The 18,026-nt window shown below is 37.9% G+C and overlaps 1 long non-coding RNA gene across 1 annotated transcript in view; it reads left to right on the forward strand.

Annotated features, from left to right (window-relative positions):
• LOC134798737 (uncharacterized) overlaps positions 1-18,026 on the forward strand; it is a 432,480-nt gene that overhangs the window by 393,221 nt on the left and 21,233 nt on the right. The gene's annotated exons all lie outside the window — the stretch shown is intronic.

The following is an 18,026-nucleotide window of genomic DNA, read 5'->3' on the forward strand; positions in this document are numbered from 1 at the left end:
AAGCCTTCACACACGTTCGTAAATTCTTGATTACCGTAATTATAGGTACCGTATACCCTTAATACAAAATGTAGATACTATTTCTAATTTTAGTTTACGTTTTGTTTATACCTTCAAATTAGTACCAATTCGTAAGATTGTATACTAACTTGCGGGATCCCGCAAATACCGGGATCCAGCGGGACTGAAAATGACAATCCCGCGGAATACCGGAATTGAATTCGTCATGCGGGATTGCATTCTCTACTTGGGTTAAATAAACTTTAAACTCATTTTTTATTTCTTAAAGGATGGCTAGAACGGCCTGTGTGTCCATTTGATCCCTTCAGCGGTACTTGGGACGCCCGGATGGTCATCGACCACTGGACTGGCATTCACTCGAGATGACCAAGTCAGCGGAGTCTCGCTGATTTGATCTCTCCGACAGTGTTCGGTTCTGACACCAGTGCCCTACAAGTGGAAGTCCTTTTTTACACGACTGCGCAAAAAAAAAAGAGTGTAAAAACATCACTTAGTATAATTTTTTATAGTATTCTTTGAGGGTACTTTCAATTAACCATTTAGGCAAAAGTATCTTTATTTATGTAATGGAGAGTCAAATATCAGAATGGAAATTGTATAACAAATCCATTTATACCCAAATTTCAATTTCTTATCGTAAAAAAAAATCGTACTTGGAACTTAAAATGCTCTAGTGCAGAAACGTATCATTTTCTGCACACCTTATAGAACAAAAATGACCCTCTTTCAGAGCATGAGAAATGAAAAAGTATAAGCGCCACTTGTACCATCTCACTAACTGTAATGGCTGAGCTTGAATGATGGTACCTGCCACTGACAAAACATATTTTCACCACACCAGCTCGTTGAGGCTTACTTTGCACTTCAAAAACGGATAGCAAAGTTGCACTTTGCTATCAGTAATTCACATGTGAGGCAAAGTAATCAAATGCAAATTTTGAGTTGTTTTCTTATGTTTGCTGGTAGAATTGACGTTTAAATGTTGATTTTGAATGATAAATATTTAATAACATTCATTTGAATTTGATTTTGTTTGATATTTTACATTTAATATTTGATTAGGGTTGGTATGGTGTTGGTGTATTGCTGCGTGTAGACCATTTCCGACTTCACGTCTCGATTTATTTGATTTATTTACTTTTAACTTTGTTACCTACCTGTGTTATTTGTAATAATTATTGTTGTTTCAATATGTTTTCTATTCCATCCGTCCCAGGGCCGTCTTAAACTATGCTGGGGCCCTTGGGCACATAAGAATTTGGGACCCTTTTGGAAAGTAAAGAAATCAAATTAAACTAACATTTTTCTACTATGATCTTTTATTTATTATGGGTAATCAAATATACTGTTACTCTCTGTCCTCCGGGGCCCCCTGAGGATGGGGGCCCTGGGCACGGGCCCCGTGTGCCTTTATTAGGGCGAGCGAAGCGAGCCCTATCACTATTCGACAAACTATGCATTCTTGTGGTGCACTTTACGGAAAAACTACTGCACTGTTAGGTTTGAGATTTAACATAGTAATTTAAATTCATGTCTAGATGTGTTATCAAACATAAAAATATCATTTTATAAACCTAAAGAAATAAAATAAAGTATTAACACTTTATATTACTACTAGCGCCATCTGTTGGCAAAATAATGAATTAACATTGGTGCTAATGTTAATTATTTATTTCTCTAACAGATGGCATTAGTAATAAATAAATAAATATTGGACATTCTTATACAAATTGACTAAGCCCCACAGTAAGCTCAAGAAGGCTTGTGTTGTGGGTACTCAGACAACGATACCTATGTGGTGTTTTAAATTTCAATAATGTCGATGGCGCTTACGCCATTAACATCGATGAATACAAAAGTGGGTTAAAATTTTGGATTCAGACCCAGCTCGCTTCTTGATTCCCAATTTAGCAATTAAGTTTGTGTGAATATCTACTAGAACAATAAATCTTGCTGTATATTCACTGTGGAGGTCAATTTACTCGTATGTTCTGTTCTGTGACGCCGATAAACTGATCACAGTCATGTTGTGTTAGCAAACTTAAATCGGGTATTTTAAGTTCGAGAAACAGTTTTGGCGCCATTCATTTATTACGTAAGACGATTTTGGGGTGGAGGGGGATCGAACATATCTTATTTTTTCTTACAAGAGGGAGGGAGGGGGTTTTTATAGTTCTTACGTAAGATCACAAAGATGCGATTTTTAAAATTTCTTTGAATTAAGTTATAACGTTTAAAATAATAATAATACTTCCACACTCTATGCTATCAAACACGGTGCAGAGTTAGCTTAAATGAGCTCAAGTACCTTTGTACAGGTACATATAGGAGGGAGGGGGTCAAAAACTGGCGAAAAATGTCTTACGTAATGAATGAATGGCGCCTTTAGTGTAACTATTGCTTGGAACTGCTAAAATTATAAATAAAGATAAGCATATTAAAACAAACTTAGACTTAGACTTAGGGCCGATACACGACTGCAACTTGTATGGGAACTGCACGCCGACTGCACGCCAATTGCAACGTCGGCGTGCAGTTCAACAAAATTACCCAGAACCCTGGCAGTTCCTAGTGGAACTCAGGTTTCGTGCAACAAAGGCTCATTATGTTTTAGTCATCCGACTCATCTTGATGAGCACTTAGGAGAGTAGTACCCCAGACAGAGCTGATGCTAAAACCTGGCAGTATCTAGTGCAATAGTGGAGCTCGGGTTTGGTGCAACATATATAGACACATGCTGTTTTGGATATCCGACTCGTCATGTGATCACTGGGTAGACCAGTACCCAAGATAGATGATGCTGAACCCTGACAGTACCTAGTGGAGCTCGGGTTTTATACAACATAGGCACACGCTGTTTTGTTCATGCAACTCGTTTTGATGAGTACTTAGGAAAGTAGTACCCAAGATATATAGAGCTGATGCTGAAGCTTTGGCTGTACCTAGTGGAACTCAGGTTTGGTGCAAAACAGGCACACGTAGTTTTAGTCAATCGACACGTCTTGATGAGCACTTGGAAGAGCAGTACAGAAGATAGAGCTAATGCTGAACCTTGGCTGTACCTAGTGAAACTCAGGTTTGTTGCAACATAGGCACACGCTGTTTTGGTCATCCGACTCGTCTTGATGAGCTCTCAGGAGATTAGTACCTAAGATAGAGCTGATGCTGAACCCTGGCTGTACCTAGTGGAACTCAGGTTTGGTGCAACATAGGCACACGCTGTTCTGGTGATCTGACACGTATTAATGAACACTTAGAAGAGCAGTACCCAAGATAGAGCTGATGCTGAACCCTGGCTGTACCTAGTGGAACTGTGTGTGTGTTTATGTGCGGAGCAGCGTGATTACCGCCAGTACCTGTCCAGACGGGATAGTTTTTCGCTCCATTGTGTGCAGTGGACGCAAAAATAAATTCAAGGACATTGGCTTGCTGACCCAACATTATGTAGGAAAGCCAGTTGGCCTTCTTACAAAAAGTACTGGGCGACCGTGTACGATAAGCGCTTATGAAATTGTATATTAGGTACGTGTGGATGATATTGGGAATTTGATTTTGTCGTCTGGACACGTTTTTAATGGATAAAGTAAACGCTGTAGCAGACAGGCGTACCGGACAGCAACCGGGGTCCGGTTAGTATATTTCTTTCTTGCTCTCACTTATAGCTGCGTTATTAACGGACTTATTACGTACCCACTCGATCGAACATGAAACAAGCCTCGGATTGGATCAAAGTCGCGGTGCGGTACGTTTAGGTAGAAAAACTCCGCGAGCCCTTACAAAGCTCTGCTTTTTGCTAGTGGTAAAGACGGTACTAATCCGTCCACCAATTTGCACTTTTACGGTCAAGGAATTTTATTTCAGTACAGTCACAGTTGTAACTGGCCATATGCCTATTACGTAATATTAAGCTCATTTATCAATATAAAACTTACATTTTAGCGGCGAAGGAAAGCTTCCGGGAGCTTCCTTGCCGGTCGTGCGTTTACGTTCTTGATTTTCATTGAAATTTCTAAAAATGGTAACTCGAAGCACTTGGTTTCATGGTCTAGTCTTTATCACATGTATCCACGATTAAATTAAATACTAAATAACTTAATAGAAAGACAAAATAACAACGAGAGTCTATTTGAGAAAATAAACAACATATTTTTTTTGTTGACATAAGGTTGACATTGACATTATTGACAGTTGTGTGCAAGGAGCCATCTAGGTATCGTTTTAAACCGTAAAATTCAAAAAGCATGAGGTAGATAAAAGGTTACAATAATTAAATAATTATTTCTTTTATATGCTTAAAAACATTATTATAAAGGTAAACATGAAATACTTCAGTATGAACGCAATATTTGGAATCATGAAGGGGAAAATGTTAACTCAAACGTACTTTGGTTGTGCATGCGCGTACGTAAATACGATTTAAAACTACCCTCATCAGCATTTTATTATTAGAATATGGATCTTAACATGTAGGACATAAGGTTTAAGTAGTTGCGTAAGAGATTCATAGATGGCTCAGATTAAGGTCATCATGGTTAATCAAGAGTGAATCTTAAAGTATGAGGCATAGGGACTACATGCGAAAACATGTCAAGAGTCGGCATTAAACGGTTCTATTAAATTATCGAACCAAAAATGAGCTTTAAGTCAAGTATGTAAGACTTATATTTCGGTAGAGCGAGTGGTTATATTATGGGACGGTGGTTTGTCTTCACTGACGACATTTTTGTCCTTGCCAAGGTCATTTATGTCTTCACTGACGACAGGGTGAATGACCGAGAACAATGGGATGTCTTCACTAAAGACATTCATGTCGTCACTGACGACATCCATGTCGTCACTGACGACATGAGTAATAGTATAAAAGGACTGATGGGGGAGGACGCGAGTTAGTCTTTTACTAGCGTCCGGACCGACAACTGACTTTGGTTTTTGTATAGTACGCGGAGATTATTGGTGAGGGGTGGGGATACTCTGTCCAATTTTTTCTGAGAGCTGGGCTTTATCGAGATTAAGACGCAAGTCCCAAATCTCATAGAGTAGCACTTGGAATTGTGTCTTTGTTTTGGCATGGCGGAAATATGTGTTTCCGTTATGTTGAAACTTAGGCATCTTTGGATAGAGTGTGCCCATTTTACTAATAGTTTTCTATAGGAGATTTTCAATAGAAATGTAGTTGTTTGGAAAGTGTTTACTTGTCCTAAATCTGAAAACTCCTAATTTTTATTTTTTCATATGATTCAAAACCAAATCAGTGCCTAGACATACAGTTTAGTCTAGCCTTTCATCTGCTATCCTAACGGTGACAAACAGCGGATGGAAGGAGGTCTAACTTGTTCCAAGATGAGGGTTGTCTTGGGGTCTGCTTTATATCAACATAGCAGACTTAAAACGTCTCCCTCCCTAGCTTTTCGATGTCCAGCTGTTAGATGAATAGCAAGGACGTCACGTGCGCGTCATCCGGGGTAACCTGGGCTTGCTTGAAATCTACAGTATTCGAAGGCTTTGTATTTTAAATATATTTATTTATACCAATTATATACACAATAGGGACCTGTCCTATCCATGTTGCATCCCTGCCTTTGTGCAAAACGCCATGGAGGGGGGCAATAACTCGAGTTGATAGGTTGCAATCTCGGAGTCACTCGCCGAATGCTTAGCTTGTATCTAATAGGGACACACTTGCGTATATTCCAAAGTACCAGGGTCGATGGTAAGTACGAACTGTGCTTTGGTTATACTAAAGTAGGGACAGAGGATAGGGTTAATAGGGTAGAATCGCACACTATTACTAGGGAATTAGGGTTTCTTTAGAGATTTAGGGTCTAAGATTGAAACGGTTGATATTTTTCCTCATTTAAAACCTTCAAATATGGTTTCTTCATTATAAAATTATGTGGAGTTAACTGTTTCTGCTAATGAACTTATAATTTATCTGGGTAAAAGGGTATTCTCCATCTTATTCTAATTTTATCTATTAAAATTCTGGTCGTCTGCAGTAGAGATGAAGTACTGAGTAACATAATCAGGTTTCCAAGGTATTTATAAAACAAATTCTAAAATATCAAATTGAGTTGCTTGGAAATGCAGTCTATTCTGAGATGGAATATCAAAGAATAGCTGTTTTAGGGGACCTTTGGCAGACAAGAGTAAACCAGAGGATACTTTGAGTGAAATAATACTCATTTTGATATTCACTATTCATAGTTCGTTTTCAGTTTCATAGTAAATTTAGTACTTCGTTTATACTACTAAGAGACCAGAAATGCAGCTTATGTTTTAGTTTGGGGAATGGAATTGGGATTAATATCCCTTAGCTTTTAAATAAAAGAAAAGTAATTTTGATGCCTGATGAATATTTGGCACTTCTCTTCATAGTCATCTAGACACGCATAAGTTCCGAAGTGTTGGTAAAAGCCCGTCTGGCTAACAAGTTAGGGTAGGTGTTCCGACTAACCTTGTTGACTGGACTAAGATCCCCCAATCCTGCATCGAGCGTATGAGTAGCATCTTCGCAAGAAGCTGGTAGTTAATTATAATCTTGAAAAGTTAGGGTGTAAATGGGCTTATCCCAGGAATGCTACTTATATGTTATCCCGGAGGCTTAATAGGTGTGGCAGGTTTTTACCAACAAATTTTTTAAACTAATTTTATCAAGAATATATAACCTTCTTAATATTTTATATACTGCATTACCATACCATTATAATATTTTTAGCAACACCATTCATATTTTACCTTAGAACACGTTGAATATGCTGCGACAATAACTTAATCAAATAATCCTGAAAATTTTCTTTAATAACATAATAATAAAAAAATATTCGCAGTAATAAAATCTCTATTTTATGAACTAGGTAATAATAAAATAAAACAGAGTCCAAAATTTAGCTAGTATTCATTAAAGAACTTAGGTTTCTGCGGTACATTTCGAGGGGTCCTAACTCTAGACTAGACGATCACATGGCCAAATTTCAGGGGATAATTTTCAGTAAGGAGGGGTTAAGCTTTAGTTTAGGTAATTTTAAGGGGGGAAGGTACACAGTGACAGTTGTATAAGGTCCCTAATAGGTGGGTAGGTAGTTTTATATTGATTTTCACTCTGCCAAGGTACGAAATAGTACTGAAAATAATTTATTTCACTGTAGTTACACAATATTGGAGCGAAATACACGTAAAGCAATTTCAAATCAACATTATAACAGATTTTTAAGGTCAAATGCCACTCCATCTCTGTATGAAAATGTGTAATAAAGTCGCTTTTTTCTTTTCACCGTATATCACTACTACCAAAGACATATGTAACTTCGTATAAGACGAATACAGTCTAAGGAAAAAACGTGCCTCGGAATTCAAGTAAAAGTCATTCTCGAATAGATGCCGCACAAACCTTTAGCCTATCCTCGGCTAGATGGCGTGACGACACCGTTTCATATTTAACAATTTTAACACATAGATATCAGTGAATGAACATGGATCAAAATGATATAAAAATAATAAAATTATTTATCCATATATATACATTTTTTGATAACTTTATACGTTTTTATTTTGAGTTTTAGTCGTGTGTCGATAGATGGCAGTAAATTTACAGTGACTACAAAATTTACAATGACAGGACCCCTCTATACCATCTATTCTTTTTGCTACTACTAATAAATTCGTAATTGGAACCTAAAATGCTCTAGTGCGGAAACGTATCATTTTCTACACACCTCTTAGAACAACAATGACCCTCTTTCAGAGCATGAGAAATGAAAAAGTATAAGCGCCACTTGTATCAATCATCCCACTAACCGTAATGGCTGAACTTGGATGATGGTACCTGCCACTGACGAAACATGTTATGTTTGTACCTTGGCATAAAGCTTAATATTAAATATGTATTAAATATGTAACAACCTTTTAAGACATTCAACAAACGTATTTAAGACGAAACAGGAGCTGAGTTTTAAATATTTTAGGTAAATATACCCGTCTCGCTAACGGAAGCGGCACCTAAAAGTAGTGCGATAAAGACAAGGCGAAAAATCCTGCGTAAAAATCTCAAAAATCGAGGTTTCGTACTCCTCTGTTTCCTCCTCCAAAACTTAACCAATCGTAACCAAATTTGGAAATCTAAATGATTATGAAATTATCTGTGTCGGACCGTTTTGCTTTTTTGGCTAATTGATACCAGTTTTGAATGCCACGCCTCTCATTGCGGCATAGTCAATTAGGCCATTTTGGCCATTTTTGAAGGGCTCTAGCGCCTTAAAAAACAAAAATATCAAAAAAAGCAAAACGGTCCGATACAGATATTGACAATATTAATCTGTGTTGAAAAAATCATTGAGGAAAACCACGGAGGAAAACGAGGAGTACGTTTGTATGGAGAAATGACCACTCCCGTTGGCTCTTAATCACATATAGAATGCCTTCTACAGCGTAAAATAACGCTAACTTTTCAAAATTCATATTCATGCTACAGAAAATCTTTATTACTATGATCGTAAATCGCGCTGGTAAAGCAGAAAACTGCAGCATACGGCCGAAGTGGGATAATGGCGCGGATATAATCGTCGGCAAACGTAGGAAAATATCCCGTTAGTTATGTAGCCTCGTTCAATATATTGTACCTATCAGTGAACGTTTTATTACACTGCATACACGTGTAGAGTACACGAGAAATATTTAAATAAATAAATGTACAAAATTGTCATTAGAAAATTACATACCTACCTATACAATTTATAATAAATTATGTACACACTGTGGTTTACGCCATACGACAAAAATAAAAAAATTACATGTTATTTGTAAAGGCCTTGGTCATGTGGAGCGATGTGGACTGTATGTAATTTAAAGATATGTTTTGTAGGAAAAATTTAGATTTATTGGAAGAACCATCACGTTAAGTACATTTTCGAAGGATAATAATTGATTGATGAAGTGCCGCTATGGCAACGAATAACAATAATTTTATATATACATAGTAAATGTAAGCGGAAACGAATATTGACAGTCGATAAATCGAATATCGTTAGTGTTGTATGTCGACAGAGTAACATCCCTAGTGCGCAAAACGTTCAAACTGATAAACAAGACCAAGTGCGGGTAGTTCGAAAAACTCGCGCGGCTAGAAGATGTTGATGTCAACTTGAACCAGTCGTCTCCGAGACCACGGGGACAACGCCGTCCTCGAAACGTCGAGGGTAAATTTTAAAACTTAAATACGCGATTAAATCCCGAGTGCAGTTTGATAATGTTTAATAATCGTGAAAGTTTAAATCAGTGTTTTGCAAACCGGTACGGGCCGGAATTAGCGAATAAAATAAAACGTCTGGGATATTTGCGTAGGAAACGAGTGCGAATAATAAAATAACGTCGTTGTCATTTTTAATTAAGTGTCACGATTCGGACTTACTACCTACGTGTGTTAGGATAAAACCGCGTAGGGACATACCATTTTCTGCAAATATTCTAAGGGCTGCTAGCATCCGTCTTTTAAAACTGCTAATAAGAAACAATTATTCAGACTTGAACAAAGTGCACATTACTTACATATTTATGTATAATCTTTTTTTACAGTGGTTAAACATTCTATTATACAGAGCCTTTGTCATGAATAACATAAGATTACATTTTGTCCTGTATCTAGTAAACATATATGCTCATTTCTTAAAATCAAGTTTGTTAAGGCAGACTGTTTTAGCAATATTGCAAGATATGCTGCGCAGTATGAGAAAGCGACACGTCTTGCAGTCGACCACCAGCCAATGACCTTATATTTATGTAGACGTGTGACGTTCATAGTTGACAAAACTAAAATTTGATCCAACGATTTTGACAACTTGACAGGTTGGCGTCACCCATACGACTAACTAAATATAGGTTCCGTAACCTATATTTAATGGCTCACGATCGTGCGCCTGGTACCATATCTACCTCAATTTACTTACATCTATGCCACCAGCATTGTAAAATGCCTTCGCTATCAAGGAATAGTCAGTAGCCTTAAATTACCTTTTACTTGCTTATAAGATTGCAGAATCTTTAAGTCAACTGAAAATAATTGAGCTTACTCATGTTTGACTATTAACATGAGGGCCTTGTTGGGCTCGACTATAGTTAAGAAGCCCTTAAGGTTCTGAGAAGTCGGTTTGACATTATTGCAAAACCTAAGGATATATGCAAGAACACGAGTAATTTTTGCTATAGTCGAGATTTTTTTTATTTTTCAAAGAGATCAGGGTTGTGCGCTGTGGTTGTAAGGCATAGAGCACTGGTATGATCAGCGTTCAGTTCAGGCAGCTCGGTGGGCACAGCTGAATATTCTGAAAATATACAATCTTCATTATGCAGGATTAATTGCCCATGCCCATCATGATATTTTGTGAAAAGAGTTTGATTCAGTGGCACATGCAACCTCTTTTTTAGATTGAGAAATCCATAGAGTGCCAAGTGAGAAGATTTTCCTAACTCAGAGTTGATTTGCTCTAAGGGGACCTTATTGGGCAGTGAGACCTCATATTTATTATCTGCTAGCTTTGTAGATTCCCTAAAAGGTTTTGCGCAATAGTCTTGCTCTGGTATTTTATCTAGAAAAAAATCAGGCATCTTTTTAGTTTCCCCAAATGCACTTGACAGGTCGCTTGGATATTCATTGCATTCACTACAAAACAAAGATATTACCTGGCGGCTTAGCACGGTCGCGTTTTTATCCCTTGTCACCATGCCTGTCACGTTCTAACAAGTACGTAAGTGCGAAAGGGACGCGCATAGTGATAGACGATAAAAATGGAACCGTGCTGCGCCCACTGCTTGGATTTTTTTCTTGCAGGTAGCTGCATTCGACCACCGATGATCACGCCAAATGATGTCTGCACTAGTGCATCAACATCATAAACAAGTCTGCAAAAAAATAAGATCTACCGGATTTGACGCACACGCTAAATGTATAAAGCTACTGTAAGTATAACTAGGTACATCATAGATAAATTTTAATCTAAATATATAAACGTGAAAGACCTGACTGACTGACTGACTTAAATCAACGCACAGCCCAAACCGCTGGGACTAGAAAGTCAAAATTTGGCAACTAGATTCCTTATAAGGTCTAGGGGTCCACTAAGAAAGGATTTTTCAAAATTCATCCCCTAAAGGAGTGAAATGGGGGTCCAAAGTTTGTATGGGGAAACAAGATTAGTTAGACTATTTTATTCCAAATTTCACAGGAGTATTCCCAAAGATAAATGAGTAAACACGTGTTTCAGGTTTTTTGAAAATTGAACCCCTAAGAGGGGGAAAAGTCCCCAATAGGGTTGATATCTCAAAATATCAATATGGGTATCGTTTTCATAGTATTTCGAGACGCTAATAACAAAAATGGCATCAAAATTAAAATTAACGTAGCCGAAGTGAACAATCATCCCCCTGGTGGGGGTGCAATGGGGTTGAAATTTCAAAATATCAATATGGGTATCATTTCCATGGTTTTGTGGGACGCTAATTACAAAAATGGGATCAAAATTAAAATATAACGTAGCCGAAGTGAACTATGGCCCCTGGTGGGGAATGCTAATTACGAAGATAGCATAGACGGTTGTAACATACACGCTGATTTACAGCCACAAGTGATCCAGACTTTTGAGAATGTTGTTGTTGTTGTTGTTGTCTGTCCTAGGGCACCCCGGAGGTGCATAGGGCCTCCACAAGATCCTTCCACGCCTTCCTGTCTTGAGCAACCGTCTTGGCCTCGTTCCAGTTCAGTCCTACGGCTGTCAGCTCGTTCTCTACGCTGCGCCTCCAGGTGTGTACAGGGCGTTTGCGGGCTCGCTTCCCGCCCTGAGGCCGCCACTCGAACGCGATACTGGCGTTATTCGTATCTCCTCTTCGCAGGGTATGACCGATCCATCTCCACTTCCGCAGCGCTACTTCTTGGACGATCGGAGGATGTCGGCACATACTCCACAAATCCTCATTTCTTATAGAAATCATTTCTTCATCCCTTCTTTTCTTCATTTCATTTCTTCTTTTGAGAATGCAATGCCTTAAAGTAAATTTTTTTAGCTATTAGCTCAGGGAAAATTTCACTAATACCTACAATGGCTGTTGAATCGTTGGATATTGATGGGACCATGTTGGCTCACACCGTAGTACCTATAATTGGAGATGGAGCCTGTCAGGCCGCGTAGCCAAGATGCCAATCGCTTACTCTCCGTAGCGATCGAAACGCAACTGTCACTGTCGCGCTAATATGGAAGAGTGATAGAGAGACATAATGCTTTTCGTTGTCGAAGCGATAGCGATTGTAACCTTGGCTAGGCCGGCTGTTTCGCGCCATCTCCTATCTTCTGTATGATACGCAGGTGATGGCCAGGGAGGTGCGCGAGCAAATCGTTAGTCACGTGGTGGCCAACTGGGAGGAGTTTGTTATTATGTCTCATAACAGTAACGGTGATAATTAGGGATAAGTTCGCCTTTGTACTTCTTACTAATTGTATGTTATTTTTAATATGTCTTTTTGTACAATAAAGAGTTTACTACTACTACTACTACTACTACTCCAGCTCCGTTGAATACTGCCTTGAAATGTCGCGCCCGTTTACTTACGGTAGTCTCTGCGAGTTGGTAGCGGCAGGACAACTGTTTCCGTGGGTTTTCGAAGTTTACCGCAACAATGAGCTATATATGAGAGTTGGTACTGTGGGTAATCCGGTGGGCCAACTAAGATTTTCAAGTGATTTGTTGCGGTCATTTTGACGTATATATTCGCAGTGAATTACTCGTAAGACCCACAATATCAGAGCCCCCTTCTTCACTCCTCTCTGTGGTTGCCAAGAAGATTACCACGAGAAGGAATGAAGAGATTACCACCCCACCACCCCATTTAGAATCAGACTCATCATAATCTCTTACCGCTACCAAAACAGTTACTAAAAAACGCCGTGCCAGGTTCACGAATACTACACGGAACAAACAACTAAAAGCCGCCGCAAATAAATATATGCAAAACAAATCCTCAGATCACCAAGCTTCCGTAAGCAATTACCAAAAAATGAACCCTGATGTACACAGAGAAGCAGTAGCTAGGTATCAGCAAGCCCACCCCGAGGTAAACCGTGACACCTCTGCTAGGTATCAGCAAACCCACCCCGAGGTAAACCGTGACACCTCCGCTAGGTATCAGCAAATCACACACACTGATACACTTCATCCATGTAAAACTCCGCACCATTTTGCAATTCTCTCTCAAGTTGCCGTTTAATGTCGTCCGAAAAACTGTCCTTATGTTTTTCCCAGAGACTTAACGGGTCAGTAAGTTGACAAAAAACTAACATTATTATGAAAAGTTCACGCAGCTTGAAGGGAGAATCGCACAACGCAGCTTCCTCTAAAGTTGAGTCCCAATGTTTATCGTCCTCTAGCAATCCAAGGGAGAACCACTAATGTAGTGTATGTATAAGGAGGTGCTATAGGTACAAAAGGCTACAACTACATAAATAAAAAATATAAATTAAAAGGTGTTAGGTACAAAACGTACATTAGATTATATTAAATAAGTCGAGCTCGATTAATCGATATAATTACAATTCAGTACGGTTACCATCAGTTTGTCACTGACATAAACGCCGTCGAGAACGTAATTTACTTTCTATATATCCCGTTTGCACTAATATGCGAGTGCGAGCGAGATGTATAGAAAGTAAATTACGTTCTCGACGGCGTTTATGTCAGTGACAAACTGATTGTAACCGTACTGGTGTCTTCAAGTCAAGAGTGAATACTGTGAATAAGCTTTTACTGAAATAGTGAGCTACACCTTCGGCCTTGTCATCACTTTCCAGCAGGTGAGACTAAGGTCACTCACTGTTCAGTCCGTAAAAAAAAAAAACAAAATAAAAAAACTCTCCTGCGCGTGCGAAGCCGCGGGCAAAAGCTATATTCCTATAAAATAAAAAATACCCAAAAACAATTCACGCTCTTAAAATTTTCTGATATCTAAAGGATTGCATCCACATTTTTTTTCTAAAAAGTAAGCAACTAGTTTGTCGAGGGATTGGCATTGTATTAAATATGATACATGTGATTTTCCGAAACTGGAAAACCCTGTATTTTTTTCATAATTTTTTAATAGTCTAGTATGGTCAATAGGTGACAAAATACTAAAAAAAAATTAAAATTAAAAATATTTTGAGCCTTGCCAAGATAAGGGTTAATAAATATTAATATTGAATGAACACTATTTTAAAATGACTCGAAAACCAGCCACTTTTTAGGGTTCCGTACCCAAAGGGTAAAACGGGACCCTATTACTAAGACTCCGCTGTCCGTCCGTCTGTCTGTCACCAGGCTGTATCTCACGAACCGTGATAGCTAGACAGTTGAAATTTTCACAGATGATGTATTTCTGTTGCCGCTATAACAACAAATACTAAAAACAGTATAAATAAAGATTTAAGTGGGGCTCCCATACAACAAACGTGATTTTTGACCGAAGTTAAGCAACGTCGGGCGGGGTCAGTACTTGAATGGGTGACCGTTTTTATAGATAATGGTACGGAACCCTTCGTTTGCGAGTCCGACTCGCACTTGGCAGGTTTTTTATTCAGTTTTTGTTTACAAATGCAACTGAAGGATTAGTATCATATGGTCAAAAACGCAGGTCGTCTACAGGGTCAACTCACCTAAAAATCATTTGGGCAAATTGGCAGATAGTCTAAAACGTAAGCGGCCTATAAAGCAACTCGTCTAAAATCAAACCTGTTGTAAGTGGTTTTTCCGATATGTATTACTTATCGAGTAAAATTAAATGACTGAATAGTCGAATCGTGTATAAAATCTGTGTCGAAATAAAATTCGAGGAACTAAACCCGCACACAATTAAAACTTTATTTATTCAGCTATAAAGTATATCTCTACCTATTTTGATACATAAATATATACTACCTTAATCAAAATACGTAATTCTGACTAATTAAATAAACGAATCCAGTGTTCAAATACCATTATTATTGGAGTAAGTCGATTATTATAACAGTTCGCTGTTCTAACTTCGGGATCTGGCTAACTAACCCCGATCACATTGCCCACCAACAAAGGCAAAGTTTACCGAATAAGTGTTGTAACAGTGCACAAGCTTCCATTCTCTTTGCTTCGCCAGCCACCGTTAGCCTTATCGGGCAAAATTTACATAATACCTACAAGCCAGGCACTGCTGATATTGCCGCGCGTCGAGATTATCGCGCTATAAGCCGTCTTCGGTAGACGATGAGACGGGGGACATCGTAAATTAATAACTATAACCGCTATCGCTACACCGCTGGAGAGTTAAGCCTATTGAGGTATCTTCCGACGCGATTGAGGTAACGCTGCAATGAATCTCATTAATATGCGAATGCGGTGAATGTGAAGACTCACAATGTATAAGCATGAATATGAATATACCTATACTTACATTGGAGTTGCATGTGAAATATAACCACTACCTAACTAATAATTACGTAGTGTGAAATGCAGTAGGTAGGGAAACTCATTTGGGAAATCTGAAACTGTGAGATTATACGAAAACATCTTCTTAGGAGCTACAAAGCTAATTTTAAAATTAAGGAAAGCCAAATTCAAATAAAAATAATTGATAGCTTGATGGTAATAATTTTAAAAATATCGACGATAGGTAGTTATTTAATATAAGACATTTTTATTTTTCTATCAAGCAAATAAATTTTGGAAATTTGCGTACGTGGATCAAATAAAGGAAAATATCAACGTCGTGTCGTATCAGGCTGTCAAAGAGAAGGCAGAGGACCACCAAACATGGAAATTGCTCCACCGACATATATGATGATGATGATGGAAGTTTTTTCAAGGAAATAAATTTTACATTTGTAAGATTTATATTTATAACCGTTTTTATGTATGATTTGTAGACTAAGGTTTTTTTATTTTTTATTTTCAAGCAGTATCCGTACTTTCCGTTTCTCCATTTCCGCAAAAACATACCGTCCTTCAACAAGTTTTCTAATTCGTACCAAGATCAACACGATTTCATTTCTCATCATAATTCAAACATTAAGTAATAAATAGTAAGGTACCTTCAATGCAAACGCGTTTGACGATACTTGTATCTCAGCAACCGTTTCAAAGGTGCATTCGAAACTACTATTGGATTTGAAACTCTTCCAGTGAGCGGTATCACTACCATACTGCCATAAAAGACAAGTAAACTTTAAAGACTGTATATCCACGTACGTTGTACTTGAAGAAGTAGTTAAGTAGATGTTGATTGAGCATTCGACCCACAGTACATATATTATCTTATGACTATCTTATAACCTATTGGTATATACCAATATATAGTGATATCTAATATAGTTATATCACTATATTAGTCTGTTGTTTTCAGCAATGAAGAGTAGTTTCCTTCCTCTTTGTTGTAATTTAAAATGTCATTGAATATACACAATAATGTGGACTGTAACTTTTTATACAGATTGCGAGTCTTTTTTTTTTTAATTTTTATATTGCGAGTCTTTATTATTTACTTGTACCTGTTACAACATTATTGCGCCGTAAGGAAATTTGATTCTCGAAATCAGATTGCAATATCTCAGCGACACGAATGTCGGTGATAGTAGCACTTCGAGAATTACACGCGCAATTGCTTGCTCTATTACATTCCAATTTGATTTATATAAGTAGGCCATTTGGCTCGAATGATGCGGGTAGGTAATATTCTATTTCCCACTAGGATTTAGGATCATTCGAATTTTGGTAGTTTTTTGCCAGGGAAGACTCCGACTCTGAGGGCTTACCGCGAACCACGTTCGACGTATTTATTGCCTCTCTGTCGCACTTGTAAATTCGTACGTGAGTGTGACAACAAACCCTCTGTCGTGCTAAAACAAAAAGCTATTCGTACCTACCTACGTTTTTGGTTTAGTATGGTGGCATTAGTGTTATCCCTTCGCTAAAGAAATAGGGTCTTCCACTTGCAAGCCTTTTTCTTCTTCTGTCGTATCGCTCTTGACAGAGCGGTCGTGGTCACGTTGAGGCGTCCGCATCGGTAGTAGAGGCGGACACAGCTCTTCGCACGATCTCCCGCCATCTCTCTCTGTTGGCAAGCCTTTTTATTTCTCCTTTATTTGAATCTCGTGAAAGCCGAGAAGGACAAGTCTAGCTAAAGCACCTACTTGTAAGCCATTTTCTTATTATTACAAAATTAATATATTTTTTTAAATACTAATATTTTTTTTATTATTTAATTAATTAAACATCCTTAGTATCCTGAGAAGGTCCTTTTACATATAATTACCGATCAATCACGGATAGCAAAACAGATACCCAACCTGTTGAGACGCATAGGACATGAGTTTTTAACAAATTGATACAGTCGAATCGAGTAATTAAATATAGGTATATTACTCTCAGCAGTCCCAGCTCTACCCTAGCCAATACGTACCAAATCTGATTAACCGAGGATCTTAGGTCTTGCTCGGTCAAAGTTGCTCTAACCTATGAAAATTATTATTAGTTATGTAATTTTTGTCTCTGTGAGTACATAAAAAAAAACGGAAAATAGAAATCGTTAAGGCCGATTTCTATTTTATCTAAGTATAAGATTAACAATTTAGGTAATATTTAAATGTATGACAAGCTATGTTTGAACTTAAACAATTATAATTTTAATTAACTAGTTGTTACGTTCACAACTTTAACAAAAATCATACCCAAACGTCCCAAAGTTACTATTTCAATATTTATTATGATAACACCTATGTCATGAAGATGTCTACGGCTCAGGTGCGTTATTAGTTATTGGAATAGCCTAAGTTATGAGGGATATACAATGGAATTTGTACCGCACCAACCAGAGGCATTTCAAGCGGTTCTCGAGCACAGGCAAGTAAAACTCACGCAAGCTGATTATAATGCCCTTAGATTTTTTGATATTGTAACGGATTTTGAGGTCAAAATATACCGGTATGTGTCACGCAGAAACTTAACAGCGGTCGGTAAACGTAGGG

The sequence above is a fragment of the Cydia splendana genome, chromosome 17 (genome assembly GCF_910591565.1).
Source record: "Cydia splendana chromosome 17, ilCydSple1.2, whole genome shotgun sequence".
Classification (NCBI taxonomy): Eukaryota; Metazoa; Arthropoda; class Insecta; order Lepidoptera; family Tortricidae; genus Cydia; species Cydia splendana.